General features: G+C 45.5%; 1 pseudogene; it reads right to left on the bottom strand.

Moving 5' to 3' along the window:
• Positions 1-9007: 9007 nt before the first annotated feature.
• On the bottom strand, positions 9008-14653 carry LOC111182300 (ER degradation-enhancing alpha-mannosidase-like protein 1 pseudogene; annotated as a pseudogene).
• Positions 14654-15528: the final 875 nt, after the last annotated feature.

Genomic DNA, 15528 nt, shown 5'->3' with positions numbered 1-15528 from the left:
TAGTAGTAGTAAATAGTCTTTATTATTCATTAAAACAACCGGTATTTATTGAGTAACTCCCATGAACATGTCTTAGGGTGTGGACACACATTGCATAATAAAACAGGCGTGCAGGGACTGGTGTAGTCGTACAGGTGCACAGCTCAGCAATCACAGTTCACAGGCATGCACGTACCGCATGCCCACATATGTTCTATCACGCTTGCATGCACAGATGCATGTGTCTGCAGAGGCGCAGGCCAACCGCAGAGGCGGCTTCATGCACAAACGTGCGTGCACGTGCAGCTGCCCACTGCTTTCGTCCAGATTTATCTGCCACCAGCCTTCCAGACACCTCTGCTGTTGAGCAGTGCACACCGCCTGTGAACGGAGAAGCACAACGAACTGTGCTTAACAGGCCCATCAGTTCATCAGGCACTTACTCAAGACTGCTTCATCACATTGTAGCAAATGGCTTCTGGGCGCTCCGGAAGAGCTTGATTCATCTTCTGAGAATTACCGTCAGCTCCGATAGGAGGGTGCCAAGAAGTCTCATCGGTGGGCCTTTGGTCAGAGTCTCTGCCCTGTGCAGTGGCAAAATTAGTGGAGTTGATTTATGGGCCAGTTATCCTTTCACCGGGCCCCAATTTGGCCCCTGGGATAATGAGATGGGTCTTTAGGGACCATCAGTCTCTCCCTCACAGCTGAGGGTGGCTCTGAGGAACCCAGCCTCTTCAGTGGCCGGTGATGGAGTGGAGATGAGGCTGATTTTTTTTTTTTTTTTTTTTTTTTTGCGGTACACGGGCCTCTCATTTCTGTGGCCTCTCCCGTTGTGCAGCACAGGCTCCCGACGTGCAGGCTCAGCGGCCATGGCTCACGGGCCCAGCCGCTCCGTGGCATGTGGGATCTTCCCGGACCGGGGCACGAACCCGTGTCCCCTGCATCGGCAGGCAGACTCTCAACCACTGCGCCACCAGGGAAGCCCAGCACTGTTATTTTTTGAGGCACAGGATCCGGACGTAGAATGGTACATGAAGGTTGCAGCAGCCGTTCAGCATGCAATCTGCTGCTACCTTGTCATCCATGATGAGAAAAAAAGAACTACTTCCCAGACATCACTGGATCATTTTTTCAAGAGGGTAGATAGAATTGAATCCAGCAAGGAACCAGAACCTGTGCCATCAACGTCAGGCATGAGTGACATTGCAGCTTGCCCGCCATCTCCTATTGCTGAGGATCCTTCAGCTCTCCCATCTCCCACCTCCTCTCCCTCCTCCAGTCAGTAACTCTTCTTGCCTGTTCAGTCAGTGCCAGCCCCTGTATGCCAGCTGTTGTACTGCACTGCTGTACTTTTCAAGGGACTGTACTGTAAGATTAAAAGTGTTTTCTTTATTTTTTTGTTTGTCTTTTATGTATTATTTGTGTGAAAAGTATTATAAACCTATTACAGTACAGTACTGTATAGCTGATTGTGTTAGTTGGGTACCTAGGCTAACTTTGTTGGACTTAAGAACAAATTGAACTTACGAACACGCTCTCTGAACAGAACTCATTCGTATGTAGGGGACTTAACTGTATTTCTAGAGAGAGAGAGAGGAGTAAACATATAAGTCAAAGGTCAATTTACAGAGTGATTAGTGGGATGAAGAAAATGAAACAATATTTGGAGAGAGAGGGACTGCCCTGGATGGGGTGGTCATGGGGCGTGTGGTGGGGCTCCCTGTGGCCGTGACCCTTGAGCCCAGATCTGAATGGTAAGAAAAGACAATAACTCAATGATCCGGGGAGATGATTCTATGTCCTAGCTGCTCATTAGGATCACCTGGGAAGGATAGCCTTGGGATGTAAGGCTTAAACATAGGCACTTTTTAATGCCCCAGGTGATTTTAATGCCCCAGGTGAAGGCTGGGGATAACTAAACAGGTACAATATGTGAGACAATATATCTAAGGTGTTTGGTATTTCCCAACATCTAGTAGCATCTTGTATTAGTCTTTTGGGCCTGCCATAACAAAATACCGTATACTTGGGAGCTTAATAGAAATTTATTTTCTCTCAGTTTTGGAGGCTGGAAGTCTAAGATCAAAGGGCTGGTAGGTTTGCTTCTGCTTGAGGCTTCTCTCCTTGGCTTGCAGACGGCAGCCTTCTCACTGTGTCTTCACATGGTCTTCCCTCGGTCTGTGTTGTCTATTTTCTAATCTCCATTTCTTGCAAATTCTCTAGTTGTATTGGGCTAGGGCCCACCCATATGATTTCATTTCACCTTAATTATCTACTTAATGATCCTGTCTTCAAATACAGTCACATTTAAGTAACTGAGGATTGGGATTTCATCATGTAAATTGGGAGGGGAAGCAGGGACACAGTTCAGGCCATAACACACCTAGTGGATGCAAGTTTCTTTCTTGACCCTAAGCTTCCTGTTGACTTTCTGATCTCCCTATTTGAACACTCTACACTCCCCTCTGTGTCGTCCTGGGCACACTCTTCATGATCAGATCATTGGTTTCTAGGAGATTGAACTAAAAAGCTTCCGAATAAGGGCCTTGTTTAGAGCCCTTATTTCCCAGGTAGGGACTGCATGGTTAAAAGAGGAAGAAATTTCTCAATTCCTCACACGTAAATGGCCCAGAAGCAGGTCAACACTCCCAGTGTTGCTGCTGCCACCATTTCTGCTTTCCGGCCTTACATCCCAGCTTTGCCACTAATTATGTGACTTTGAGAAACTTAGGCCATAACGTTGAATGTTACCTCTGTAAATAAGAGATAATAAAAGGAAGGTTGTGAGCAATGCATGCCATAATGAGAAGGCTAGCACATGGTGTGTGCTATTAAAATTGATGTCATCATCCACATTGTGCCTTGTGATGGGTGCTGAGGTCATTCTTGGAGGGAGGATGGACCTTCTGACTTCTTAAGGTCTCTAAGTCTGGTGCCCATTGCTGTGCATGAACCTAGCTCTGGGTGGCAGGAAGGTTGTGTTTAGGAGAGGATGAGCAGGGTGGAGGCGACAGGACACCAGGTGACCTTGTAGCTGCCATCTTCCCATGGACAGTGACCGTCACACTTCTTTACAAATTCTGCCTCCTGGCTGTCGCCGGAGCCCAATTTGAACCATGGGTCATTATCACATAAGATTTACACAAGGGGCTTTCCTGGTGGCGCAGTGGTTGAGAGTCCACCTGCCGATGCAGGGGAGACAGGTTCGTGCCCTGGTCCGGGAAGATCCCACATGCCGCGGAGCAGCTGGGCCCGTGAGCCATGGCCACTGAGCCTGCGCGTCTGGAGCCTGTGCTCCGCAACGGGAGAGGCCACAACTGTGAGAGGCCCGCGTACCGCAAAAAAAAAAAAAAAGATTTACACAGGAACCGGTGGCTGACCTGCTCTCTCCAAGAGAGGTGGAAGGGGAAAGTCTTTGTAGCTCAGCAGGGCTGTGACATCAGGGTTTAGCCATGTCTGCAGGTTCCCCTCCTTTCTGATGCTCTGGGAGCTTAATTATCAGGTCAGCAGGGAAAGGAGCTTCCCTTGCTCAAAAGCCCAGGAAGAGAGAGTGACCTGCCTTTGTAAGCTTCTGATAAGATCTTCGGAGGGGAACTTCTGCCAAGCAATGGACTCATAAATGGTGGTTGGGATTTTCTGGGATGAAGATGAAGAGTAAAGAGACTTGGGCTTTTAAAAACACAATCTCACTTCTGAAGTGAAAAGGAAATGAAACCTAACACCAAAAGCAAGAGAAACTGTGGCTTTGTGTGTAGACCCTGGCTCTCTAAGTGTCTCCCAATGACTGTCACTGATGTCCTTTCCTCCCCCTTGGAGGTTTTATCCCAGTTTCTGAGCCAGTTCTGACAAAGACAACAAGTCCAGCCATAGCCTCAACACTACAAAGAACTTGGTTTGAGTGAGGATTATGCTGGAGAATTATTATTCAGTCTGAAAGAGATATCACTGCTGAATCTCAGTATTCCCTTCATTTCCCTCCAAGCCCAGTATCAATTGGATTTAGAGCCCAGATTGCAAAGCTACTGCCCCAAACCTCTTTTTGATCCTTCCAAGACCCTTTTTCCTACAGGGGTTTGTATAATACATCTTCCACTCTCAGAATCAATTAGACTTCCTTGGGCTACAAGTAACAGAAGACACAACAATGTGGCTTGAACCAGAAAGATGTTTATTCTCCTCTTAAATCCCAGTCCAGAGGTAGGCAGTGCCAGGATAATTCCATAGCTCAGATATACCATCCAGGAGTGGAGCTGTTAATCTTTCTGCTCCACAGTCTTTGGCATATCGGGTTTTCATCGTTATGAGTGTTTCCTTGTGGTTATGAAATGGCTGTCACTGCTCCAGCCATTGCCTCTTCACATGACAGCATCAAAGCAGGAAGCAAGGGGATGGGTAGCAGCAATAAAGTGTTCTCCCCACAGTTCCCATCTCTTTTAGCTTTAAATATAAATTTTCACTGAAATATACAAACAGTACATAAATCAAGAGTGTGCACTGGATGACTTTTCACAGAGTAAATCCAGGCATGAAACAAAGTACACAAACCATGATACAACATATCAGCAGCATCTAGAAGTACCCTTGGCCACTTTCCAATCCCAGCTGCTACCAAAGTAAATCACTAACCTGACTTCAAACACCATAGATAAAGTTTACCTTTTTAAAAAAAACTTTATATAAATGGAATCACACAGCCTGTCCTTTTAGGCAAGTGTCTTCTTCTGCTACTTAGTTCATCTACTTTGTTGAGAGTAGATATATTTTGTTCATTGTTATTGCTGTGAAGTGTTCTATTGCATAAATATACTAGAACTTATTTATTCTATTGTTTATGGGTATCTGAATTGCCTCCAAGTTTCGTAGATAGTGGAAAGTGCTGCTGTGACTCCCCATATGCATATTTTGGTGACTATATATTATAGGCACACGTGTTGCAATAAACTAGGAGTGGAATTAGCAGGGTCATAGGGATTGCCTCGCTCCTTCTATGGAGGAATGTCTTTCATTTCAGCAGCTTTTCTCTTTCATTTAATTGGCTCGTTACAAGCCTACCCTAAAACAATTCACCAACCACAGATTGCCTTGACTGTCTTCGCGATATGATGTGTTCCCTGGAGCTGTGGGCTTTGCTATTTGATCAAAATCAAGCTTCCTGAAACAATAGAGAAAAAGGACTGGTGTCAAGTGGGCACCATTGCACTCTGCCACCTCCTCCTGGTTATTATCTCAGGTTCTTCTACGAAATGTGAATCTGTCTGCAATCACGTCAGTGCCACTCTCCTGGACGTCTTTCCATTTACTCCACCTTGCCTGGAAGTGTGTTCTTTTTCCTATCACCATCTACCTGCCCTCCAACCAGGTTCTATCTTTAATTGTGTACTCTTTTTCTGGAGCCGTAACTGAGCTCTTCTTTGGCAGGGAGGCCTGAAGACGCTATCAGGGGAAAATAATAAATATAGACCAACATTCCCTCACGCGGGTGATGTCTCAAGTTGTCAATCTGCATTTCTATCCCATCAGTCCCTCTTCCATTACTGAATTTTCTAGGAGCTTCTATTTCAAGATCTCAATAATTTTTTTAAGAGCCACAATTCTCTCTTGGTATCATCAGACTAAAAATTCTGAACAATCTAAGGCTGATTCTAGGACAGTTTTGAATAGGTTAGCAGGGGATTTCCCCAGAGTTGGAGTTCAGAGTAGTATTTTAGGAGAATCTTAACACTGCACTAAGGGTGGATTGATATTGTATCAATTTCTATCCTCATTACAGTAAAAGAATCAGTGTGGTATTAGAATTTTACTGCCTGCCGTGTTTGGTGAATTACAGCGAGGTCTCATGTGATTTCCTACACTATATTCTGTTTAGATTGACAGGTTTCTCTGGGCATTTCTCAATAGACAGATAAAGCACTAGACAGGGGATTAGCTCTCTTGGAAGTTAAGAGAGGGGGTGCTAGGGGATGTCGGTAGCTTGTGGGGATGCATTCTGATGGAAGAGCCCAGAGGGAGCGAAACGTTCACAGCATACAGAACGCCAAGGACTTGGAACATATTATAGGGTACGGCCCCACCCTGTGGAATAACTCCCCCTGGGGACCCAGGACAGCAACGACCAGAAAAGAAAGACTAATGGATGTCCCCTTGGGACGACATCGTAAGGAGAAATAAATCACACCCAACGACTCTCTAGGGAATCAATTTTTTTTCTGCTGAAGAAACGCTTCTGATTCAGATTTAACGCTCACGTATTGGACAGCGGCAACTCTGAGCACCGTCGACACTCATTATCTCATCCCAGACTCCCACAGTCCTCTTGGATAAACTATCATTATTATCCTCACCGTCATCAGCATCATTTTAGATCTGATTCCCTGGAAACAGACTCTGAAATGGAGAATTGAAGAAGGTTTACTCAGGATTCATCTCTGGAGACAGACCTGTGAGGAAGCTGGGACGGCAGGATTGGGCGGAAAGGGAGACTGACCTGCCACGTGGCTGCAGCTGAGGACTCAGAAGCTCCCACAGGGAACTCGGGAGTGCAATGGCCTTCAGAGTTATCCCTAACTGACACAAGGGGGCTGCTTCTTTCTGTCTGCACATCAGCCACTCATGGGCTGGGGCCACCGCAGAGAAGGGGCATAATCTCGGCAAGGCAGGCAGGTTCCTGGTGTGGGGAGCAGAGCTATCGACAGCCAATATCCCCAGCAGCCCCGGGGGAAGAGTGTTAGCCCCGAAGAGGGTATTTGGCAGAATATCACAATATTTGAGTATCATTGAATTAATCAGTTCAGTGATTATTAATGACCATCATTATCACTTAGTAGAAGGGGTTCAATAGAATCAAGCAACTTACCCAACGTCATAGAGTAGCTGGTAACTGGACCCTCAGTCCCTCTGGTTCCTAGGTAAGTGGGCTTTCTCCTTCCTCAGCCTCAGCCTCCCTTCACTTCTCTCAGGAGTCCCGTTAAGGATGGAGAATGGAGAGGTAGATGATGAAGGGATGGTTGAGTCTCAATCAAGGAGTCAGAAACTCTGGTAGAAGGGGTCAGGGAACACCTTTCCTTGAGTAAACACCAGTGAGCACCTACATGTGGCAGGCCTTATTCTGGGCCCTTTTCTCATGGATTTCTTATTCTAGTCAAATAGGTTTATATTCTGGGGATCCTAGAAATCCACAATGGAGAAAATCAGGAGTAGCTGAGATTGGTTGAGTGGAGGTGGGGTCTCCTTTGAGAAAATAAGAAAGGTCCTTATTGTCTTTATTAATTGGTAGTGTATTTAGCTGCAAGTAACAGAAAACCCAACTGACAATAAGAAAGTTTATTATTCTGTTCTTGAAAACTATGAGTATTTTATTGAACATAAGAGAATACTGAAGTATGCAAGACCATCTTACATGGTAGGTGTGCAGCTAGATGGAAATCCCTATACTGTTGTGGATGGCAGACTTCTGTTCTCTCACTTCCACTTTAGGCTGGATTTTGGTGTAGTTTGGTCTCAATTGATGTCTGTTTTCAGATGAGGGAAGAGTGACGTTAACACATGAAGTCAAGCCAACCATCCAGTTAGCCTGTGGCATGTAGGTGCTCTTTAAGGTCGGGGAATATGTCCTCTCATCAGAAACACAATGGCAATCATAGCTGAGGGTGATGACGTCTAATGAATGAGATTTAGGCCTGTGTACAGGTTTTACATATGATCCTGCCCTCTTCAGAAAAAGATTTGTTTTATGGTGATTTCCCAAGGTATGTGTCCACAGATAAAACACGACCCTTGATCATCAACATGCATCAGTTTCCAGACTTTTGTACTAGATTCTCTTCATCAAATGGAAGATAAAAGTATTTATACATATCCCTGAAAAAGAAACTTCCATCCAGTTCTCTTTCTTTCATGTTTTAGAAAAAATATTTAATGTCATAGGAAGTATTTATGATATTAGATTAAATGAAAGATGAATACAGAATATATATGGTATGATCCCAAGTTGTGAAAATGGAGAAAAATAAACTAGAATGTTAACAATTATGATTATCTTTGGGTTATGGGATGGAGGGTGATTTTTATTTTCTTACACTACACCTCATTTCCAACAATGAGTGGTGATTAAGACTGTGCATGGGCTTAGACTCCATGTCTTTGTCCTACCACTTACTTGAATGAGTTAAATAACCTCTCTGAGCCTCATTTCCTTGCATGTAAAATCCATTTCTTCTTTTATTTGCTTTTGCCACAGTGTAGTGGAGCACACCCACATAGGACTTTTGTGTACTGTTCCAGACTCTGTAGAAAGTCATGCCCACAAAAAGATAGAAAGGATTCTTGGGTGTCTGACAGAAGTGTTATGAAGACTCCACTAATTCTGGTCTCAGCAGATAAGAGAACATCAGAGGCCTGGAGATACCAGTTAAACTTCTTAGGAAGGGCTCTGTATCTTTTCTATACAACATAGTAAAAAGTGTAGAGGCAGATGGCAACTTACTAGACCACAGCCCGGGGAAGTAGGCCCTCAGAGAGTCAACCCAGGAGTTTATCAGCTGCCCATTGGACATGTTTACCTTGACATAGAGAAGGACCCATCCTTTGTTTCAGGCCACTGGATCTCTCCTTAAGTAGGAATACTGAATACTCTGGTATATAGCTGTCTTAGTCTTCTCAGGCTGCCATAACAAAATACCATAGACTGGGGAGCTTAAACAACAGGAATTTAGTTTTGTACAGCTCTGGGGGCTAGAAATCCCAGCTCAAGATGCCAGTCCGTTTGGTTCCTTATGAGAGTTCTTCTCTTCCTGGCCTATAGGCGGCTCCCTTCTTGCTGTGTACTCACATGGCAGAGAGAGAGAGAGAGAGAGAGAGAGAGAAAGAGAAGGAAAGAGAGAGCAGGTGCTCTGGCGTCTGCTTATAAGGACACGAATCCTATCAGATCAGGACCTCATTTAACCCTAATTATCTCCAGAAAGGCCCTTTCTCCAAATACAGTCGCATTAGGGGTTATGTTTTCAACATAGGGATTTGGGGGGCACACAATTCAGTCCACAGCAGTGGCCTTAAACATCTGTAGGTCTTATTTTTCTCCAAAGAGAAAGATTTCAAGAAATATTCTTGGAAGTAATCCAGCCCAACATCCAAGCTCCCGTGCTTTCCAACTCAGTAACCCAACTCAAGGTTCACAATATTCCTTATCAGCGTTCTAGGGGTCCCAAAGAGCTTTCACTGCTCATCTGGCCACCCTAGTCATCACCTAAGAATCCCAAATTCCACCAACAGGGAGCCAGCTCTGGCTGTCCACTGTTGCTGTCTTTAGACCAGAGGATAGAGGATTCTTGTCTTAGCGTTTTCAAAGGCAGGGAGTGGTCACATGGTCAGGTCATGAACTATGGACAATAATCCATTATCATCATCCTTAACTGTCATATCACCAGTGGGCATTTTGGAATCCATTATTATTTTATGGTCAGATGGGAAACTTCCTAGGACCCTTACGATAGTGTCAAAGACTTGGAAAGCTGATTCTCTGTGAAATCAAGCTGTGTTGATCAGTAACTTCACTGCTTTCTGGAACTCAAGGCCCCCCAGAAGACGCTTTGCCTACATCTCATTGGCCAGCACTGGGCCACTTGGCCAAAACTAACAGCAAGGAAGTCTGGGAGCGTGAGTATCTGACATTCCAAGATGAGAAGTGAGTTTTGCCAGCAAAAAGGGAGCTGAGAATGTCTCTCAGGTGATCTACCAACATGTGACCATGATTCTGAACAGCCCAGATGAAAAGGAGGCTGTCAGAGGAAGGAGAAAGTGGAGCTGGGCATGAGGTGAATGACTCAGTAAAGGAGGCCAGGATTTGAAAAGGATTTCAGCCCTAGCAGGGAAATGCAGCAGGAAGCGCAGAGGGCCAGAACAGAGGCCACGGGTAATTAGACAAGGATGCTGCATCTTGTTTCTCACATAGATGCCCCGGGGGTTAGGTTCATGCCTCATGCCCCTCCTAGAAGAACAAGTTACAACACTGGGTGAGGACCTTGTAAGGGGATCAGGGTCAGGGTAACTGGTTCAGCAGCATCATCTGGGGCAGGGGAAGGAGGGGGAATGAGCATCTTAAAAGATAACGCACTTTGATCACTTTGTGCATGTGTTTCATGCTCTTGCTTGAAATCTGCCTTCTCCAGTGATTGTTCACCATAGCCGTAACAATTCTATCTATGTATTATCTTTAGTGACTATTTTTAAATTATTTTATTTATATTTTTTTTGAAAATTTTATTTTATATCGGACTGTAGCTGATTTACAATGTTGTGTTAGTTTCAGGTGTACAGCAAAGTGATTCAGTTATACATATACGTATATCTATTCTTCTTCAAATTCTTTTCCCATTTAGGTTATTACTGAATATTGAGCAGAGTTCCCTGTGCTATGCGTTAAGTCCTTGCTGGTTATCTATTTTAAGTATAGTAGTGTGTATATGTCAATCCCAAACTACCAATTTATCCCTCCCCACACCTTTCCCCTTTGGTAACCGTAAGTTTGTTTAGAAACTTGTGAGTCTGTTTCTGTTTTGTAAATAAGTTCATTTTATCATTTTTTTAGATTCTGCATATAAGCGACATCATATGTTATTTGCCTTTCTCTGTCTGACTTACTTCACTTGGTATGATAATCTCTAGGTCCGTCCATGTTGCTGCAAATGACATTATTTAATTCTTTTTATGGCTGAGTAATATTCCATTGTATACATGTACCACATCTTCTTTATCCATTTGTCTGTCGATGGACATTTAGGTTGCTTCCATGCATTGGCCATTGTAGATAGTGGGGCTATGAACATCGGGGTGCATGTATCCTTTCGAACCATGGTTTTCTCCAGATATATGCCCAGGAGTGGGATTGCTGGATCATATAGTAGCTCTATTTTTAGTTTTTTAAGGAACCTCCATACTGTTCTCCCTAGTGGCTATATTTAGCGACTATTTGAAAAGTTCCAATTTTAGAGAATGTGCTGAGAGGTAATGACCCATTATCACCCAGTTCTCCTTGAAGCTATGCTTCCCTCACCTAACCACATCCCACTTTTCTCCCCTTCTAAGAAGACTAGACATTGGCCAGATCAGGGATGAGGACAAAGGATGAATTGCTGATGAATTTCAAGCCCCCTCAGAAGTGAGAGAGGAGTTTTGTACTTGCCCCCTGAGTGCAAGTATAATGATAAAGAAATGATAACTCTAGCTTCTGTCTATTAAAGCATCACTTTTGTACTTTGAGAGTAGTTTTGAGCCTTGGCAATGCATTAGAATCACCTGAGACATTTTAAAAGATTCTAATATTCATGCTCAAATTAGAATCTCTAGAGGTAGGGTCCAGACATCAGCAAATTTTTGGAAGGTTCTCAGTGATGCTGGTGTGCAGAAGAGTTTGAGAATCATTGTACTAGACAGTGTTCTAAAAGCTTTAGATAGGTGATCACTTTTAATCCTCACAACGACCCATTAAAGGAAGGTACCAATAATATCCCCATTTGCAGATGAATGAACTGGGGTTCAGAGAGATTAGGCCATCAACTAGGGGTTACATAGTTCAGGGCAACAATACTGAGACTCAAACCTGAGTCTGTCTGACTCCTGGGTCCCACTCTCCACTGCTTCACAAGGCTGCAGCTGCAGGAAACAGGTCGTTCTGTCTGACGGCTGGGGTGAGGATGCAGCAGTCTTCTGCTGACGACACCCAAGATTGCTCCCAAATGGTGTTCCCCTGACTTTGTCTGGGGAAACCTAATTGCTGCAGTTGTGTTATAAAATGATCACTTTACCCAGGCAAATGGGCCAGAGCGACCGCTTGTCTTTTCCTGTGGTTCTCCCAGATTATTAAATAAGCAGCTACCTCCAGATATGTCTGCAGCAGCCTAATTCAATGGCTCCGCGCACTTGCATATTCATGGCTCCCAATCCACAGCCCAGGCTTGCAGGACTCTTCCAACGGGGCTCTAAAAGTTAATTTATCTTGGCAATTTAAATAAATACACTTCCACTGGCTTTAGTGACTCCTTCAGATTTCAGTGAGTCCCTTGACAGAAAGGAAGTCAGAGATGGGGACCGAGGGGGCGGGGGCGGGTATGGGTCTCAAGGGCAAGTGTAGCAGAAGGAACAAACCATTGAGATGGTGGAGAGAGAACCCCAAAATGGTCAGGCAGTAGCATTCCAAGTTCTACTTTGCTGATTTCAAGTGTTGAGACTTTGGGCAAGCTATTCGATTGATCTAAGCCCCTTGTTCTTCATCTATAAAATGGGAATGACCAATTCATACACAGGGTTATAGAGAGAATTTGATGAAACAATGCAATTTCCTAAGCTTCTGTCATTCTTGTTTTGCCTTCAGGCACTTGTACCTCCAGGGTGACAGGTTCCTTAATTTTCCCCCTGTAAATTGACCCACTTCTATTCTTCACTTGAATATTATTTATCCATGACCTTGTTAAGAACATCTTGCAAATCTCAACAACATTGGCTTTCCTAACACACAGTAAAATGGTGGATGACTTTAAAAACTGAATCCCTCCATATGCCACCTTAGTGGTACCCGCAGTGCCCTTGGGGAGAGTCTGCACAGTGGAGGGTGTGGCCATAGCTGAGCACAGCGCATAGGAGATAGTCGGTACTTACTTGTCTCATCCTCTTCTTTTCTCAGTGCCAGCCTCACAGGTGAGAAAGATTCAAATACGGCAAAATTGATTGAAAGTCCCTGCCAAGTGCCTGGTGTGGGGACCGTGGGCCAGCTCAGCTCTCGAGAGGGAACAGAGTCAGCTACTGTGTTGGCAAAGGCTGACCACGCCCCGGCTTCTCGTCCCGGTTTGGAGCAGCCATGCATTCATGGCATGGACTCCAGCCAGGCTGCTTGGGCTCAAGCCTTAGCTGTGCCAACTACTAGCAAAGCCACCATCAGCAGACCTCCAGCCATCTGTGCCTCAGTTTCTTCATCTGCAAGATGGAGAGAATGATAACTACACAAATGGGTCAGCGTGAGGACGAGAACGTGTGCACACCTTCAAACAGTGCCTGGTGCAGAGCAAGTACCCATTAAAGGGTTATTAAGGCTTTAAAGATTTTTTTTTTTTTTTTTTTTTGCGGTACGCGGGCCTCTCACTGTTGCGGCCTCTCCCGTTCCGGAGCACAGGCTCCGGACGCGCAGGCTCAGCGGCCATGGCTCACGGACCCAGCCGCTCCGCGGCATGTGGGATCTTCCCGGACCGGGGCACGAACCCGTGTCCCCTGCATCGGCAGGCGGACTCTCAACCACTGCACCACCAGGGAAGACCTAAAGATATTTTTTAAATGCACTGGAGTACAAATCAGTTTGCGGTCCATCTTGCCTTCCCTCCCTCTTTCTTCCTTCCTTCCTTCCTTTTCTTCCTTCCTCCTCCCTCCCTTCCCTCCTCTCTTCTTCCCTCTATCCTTTCTTTCCCTCCCATCTCCCTTATTTCCTTCCTCCCTCCCTGGGTCCTGTCTTCTTCCCGCACACACAGAGGGCCTCCCATCCCTCAGATACTTGTTCAGACTCTTTCCTATACACAGTAGGTCTTAATTAACCAATTTTGCAGGTGAAACTGAAGAGGCTGCAGCTTGGAGAAAATCAGTGACTTGCACAGGTTCACACAGCCAGTGCATGCCTGAGCCTGCATCTTTTCCCTGAATTGCACAGTGAAAGTAATACAAGCTTGGGGAAATTAAGATGATTCCTCCGTGTGCCACCTAACGCATTGCATGTACCTCCAGTATGCACGTCGCTCTTGGAGATATTCTGGAACAGTGTTTGTTAAGGAACAAGCTTTGACTTTTGAATTAGAGTCTCCTCCTGTGTCTGAAGTGCATGTGAGAGCACAGAATGTAACAGTTAGGAGGGTGGCCTCTGGAGCCAGACTGCCTGGGCTTAACTCTGGTTCCTCCCCTTTTTGGTCATGAGATCCTGGGCACGTCCTTCCATTTTCCTGATCCTCAGTCTTTGTATCTGAAAGATGGGGATACTATAATAACGGACTTGCCTCCTGAGGTGGATATGAGGAATGAAAGAGGCAACACAAGAGTAGTGCTCAGGGCAGCACCTGCTAAGCACCAATAAATATTAGTTATTGTTATCATTATTCTGAGCATTATAAGAAACTACAAGGCAACTGTTCAAATGCAAGCTGATGTCTATAGCAGTAGTGGGATCCGGGCACTCCCCTCCATCAAGGGAATCTGCCTGCCTTCAAATCCACCTGCCACCTGTAGGCTGTGTGGCCTTGAGTAGGTTCTTACCCTCTCTGAGCCTCAGTTTCCTTACCTAGAAAAGGAGAATAATAGTAGTATCTGCCTCAAGCTGATTGTGAGGATTAAATAAAATAACACAAGGGAAGCACTTAGGGCAGAGCCTGACACATGATACATAGAAAATAATCTTAAAGGTGAGTTATTACTATGAGGCTGAGCTCTGCTCAGTTCCATTGCATGGATGCCAAGTTTAGGGGACAAACATGGCATAGCTTTCCTTTCCTTTTTAAGTCACCAGCCCTCTACTTATTTATTACCTGATGCTCCCTCTCTCTTTAGGTAAACACACCTGGGGATGCTCCAGATGCTTGCAGCTGGCAGGATCGTCAGCCCCCTTAGTCGGCAGCACCACCAGCTGGGCTCTCCGCTTGGGGAACCGCATTGCTCCAAAGACTACAGGGAGTGGCCAGAGGCCACGAAGGGAGGGTCTGAGCAGGGCAGGAGGAGAGGAAAGAATCACCTCAGAGTGTCTGTCTTGCCTTCTACTTTTCCTCAGGAGAATCATAAATTACCCCCCTTTACTCGCTCACCACTGCTCCCACGGAAATTACATTCACAGCCTGTATTTTAAATCCTATATATTGTGTGGTTTAATCTGGAATTTTTTTTTTCACTCTAATAGGGCACTTTAATAACATTCACAGCTCGACAGAGAGCTAGGGGAAAATACACAAGGCTCTCCAGGTGTCGGATTCCCGGGCACTGCTGAGATGGGACCTTGTCACGGCTCTCTCCTGGAGAGTGACTCCTGCTTATGTAGGAAGGAGTCTGTGTCTCTGCTCCAGCAGGGACTGAGACAGTAGGATGGGGTGCTGAGTGTCAGGAGGCAGAAATCCTGGAGGGAAGAAGGAACGGAAGGCCAGGAGGTAGGCAGGGGTAAGGACGGAAGCTACCACGGCGTGGGCTCCTCCTGGGAAGCACGTGACCCCACAGGGGACGATCCGGGTCCAGCGGTCGTCCTTGAAGCTCTGGCTGCTGCGTTCCGTCAGTGAGGGTTCCGTGTCCTCGCTGCCAGAGATAACAGAGCGATGAAATGCTCCCAGGGCCCACACACCCTGGCAAGGGGCTGCTTTCATTCTGTTTTGTGGCTTTTGCCTTCTGATGTCTGCAGAGCTCTTTGACATTAACATGCACGGGTAGGCTCCTGTGCTGGGTTCTGTGAGGGATACAGAGATGAATAATATACAGCCACTGCCCTTGAAGAGCTCACAAACCAGTGGGCAGATAGATGGGAGCCCCCAGCCGTGAGAGTTCAAC

Source organism: Delphinapterus leucas, chromosome 15 (genome assembly GCF_059928025.1).
Source record: "Delphinapterus leucas isolate spDelLeu-1000000601 "Yukka" chromosome 15, BTC_Dleu_Yukka2, whole genome shotgun sequence".
NCBI classification, from domain to species: Eukaryota; Metazoa; Chordata; class Mammalia; order Artiodactyla; family Monodontidae; genus Delphinapterus; species Delphinapterus leucas.
This window is presented reverse-complemented; position numbering and strand designations above follow the sequence as displayed.